Here is a 2500-nt window from a genome sequence, read left to right on the forward strand (position 1 = left end):
GTCGGGGTCGCACAAGTGTGCACCCCCTTCCGTAGAGCAAAATCCTGAAGGTCGGGGTCGCGCAAGGGTCGACATGGGTCGAGGTGGACTATCATGCGAAACCACTTTTTTCGGTCCCTACGGTGCCCCTAGATGATGAAAAGTACAATCCGAGGTTGATTACGAACACTTTTGTGCACCCCCTTCCGTAGAGCAAAATCCTGAAGGTCGGGGTCGCACAAGTGTGCACCCCCTTCCGTAGAGCAAAATCCTGAAGGTCGGGGTCGCGCAAGGGTCGACATGGGTCGAGGTGGACTATCATGCGAAACCACTTTTTTCGGTCCCTACGGTGCCCCTACATGATGAAAAGTACAATCCGAGGTTGATTACGAACACTTTTGTGCACCCCCTTCCGTAGAGCAAAATCCTGAAGGTCGGGGTCGCGCAAGGGTCGACATGGGTCGAGGTGGACTATCATGCGAAACCACTTTTTTCGGTCCCTACGGTGCCCCTACATGATGAAAAGTACAATCCGAGGTAGATTACGAACACTTTTGTGCACCCCCTTCCGTAGAGCAAAATCCTGAAGGTCGGGGTTGCGCACAAGTAGACCCCCTTCCGTAGAGCAGAATCCTGAAGGTCGGGTTCTCGGGGCGGTCGAGGCCCTCTGACGTGCACGAAAAACCGGTACCCACGCCGAGCTTCAGAATTTGGTCTCCAGAGACTAAGTCCCAACCGAAACTGGCAACCCACAAAAGTATACCAAGGAGTGGTCGGATCGAGTTACAGTGTTCGAGAGTATTGACGAGGATGGTTATACGCAACTTTTTGCTAAAGGTGTCCAAGACCGTCAGACACTTACTTACGGAGATATAAGACACGTGCGTGGTTGCTCGTGCCGAGCTTCAGAAATGTTGCTCCAGAGACTAAGTCCCAGAAAACCTTCGGACCCCAAAAACTCCCAGAAGGAGTCGTCGGATCGTTTCGCGATGTTCTAGTGAAATGTTCAGCTCGACGGAATGCAACTTTTACCTAAAGGGGTCCAAGACCGTCAGACGCTTAGGTACGGAGATACGGGCATGGGTCGGTTTTCCCCATACAAAATACCCCATGGAAAACTGCAAAACCCCAAAACAGGTCGAAGGAGTGGTCGGATCGTTTCGTGGTGTTCTAGTGAAATGTTCCATTCGATAGGGCGCAACTTTTTGCTAAAGGTATCCAAGACCGTCAGACCCTTACTTACGGAGATATAAGACACGTGCGTGGTTGCTCGTGCCGAGCTTCAGAAATGTTGCTCCAGAGACTAAGTCCCAGAAAACCTTCGGACCCCAAAAACTCCCAGAAGGAGTCGTCGGATCGTTTCGCGATGTTCTAGTGAAATGTTCAACTCGACGGAATGCAAGTTTTACCTAAAGGGGTCCAAGACCGTCAGACGCTTAGGTACGGAGATACGGGCATGGGTCGGTTTTCCCCATACAAAATACCCCATGGAAAACTGCAAAACCCAAAAACAGGTCGAAGGAGTGGTCGGATCGTTTCGTGGTGTTCTAGTGAAATGTTCCATTCGATAGGGCGCAACTTTTTGCTAAAGGTGTCCAAGACCGTCAGACCCTTACTTACGGAGATATAAGACACGTGCGTGGTTGCTCGTGCCGAGCTTCAGAAATGTTGCTCCAGAGACTAAGTCCCAGAAAACCTTCCGACCCCAAAAACTCCCAGAAGGAGTCGTCGGATCGTTTCGCGATGTTCTAGTGAAATGTTCAGCTCGACGGAATGCAACTTTTACCTAAAGGGGTCCAAGACCGTCAGACGCTTAGGTACGGAGATACGGGCATGGGTCGGTTTTCCCCATACAAAATACCCCATGGAAAACTGCAAAACCCCAAAACAGGTCGAAGGAGTGGTCGGATCGTTTCGTGGTGTTCTACTGACTTTTTAGGCTTAACGAGACACAACTTTCCGCTGAAGGGTGCAAAACTGTCAGACTCATAGTTTCGGAGATACAAGCATGGGTCATGTTTGCTCGTGCCGAGCTTCAGAATTTTCCATGGCCAAAAAGCCCTAGAATTTGACATTTCACTATTATAGGGAGGTATGGTTGTGCTGAGTCGTCATAGAAAGTTTAGCCTCCTCATGTAAACTGACGATTCGATATCAGGGAGGTCGGGAGTTGTCGAAAAGAGACCCTAGGACCTAATACTAGACCCATGTAGTGGCAAGGTGTTTCGGCCCGTGGGTGACGGTTGTATGAAATTTGGGTGACGGGAACTACGACTGGTTCTGGTACCGGGAAGGTGTGTCCTGGTGTCCGGAGGCGTTTTAACGGTAGCTGGGCGGTCGGAACGGTGACCTAGGGTGGTTTTGGGTTAAATCACCTACCACCACCGATGGTCAACCAGAGGCTAGTGGTACATGGAAAACACCCTGGGAAGGTGTCCCAGGGCTCGGAGTAGTAGTAACAAGGGATGCCGCTGTCTCTAGGTCGCGGAACCACTGTGCTTGCCTGCAACACAGTCCTAGG

Source organism: Anopheles nili (genome assembly GCF_943737925.1).
Source record: "Anopheles nili chromosome X unlocalized genomic scaffold, idAnoNiliSN_F5_01 X_unloc_2, whole genome shotgun sequence".
Lineage (NCBI taxonomy): Eukaryota > Metazoa > Arthropoda > Insecta > Diptera > Culicidae > Anopheles > Anopheles nili.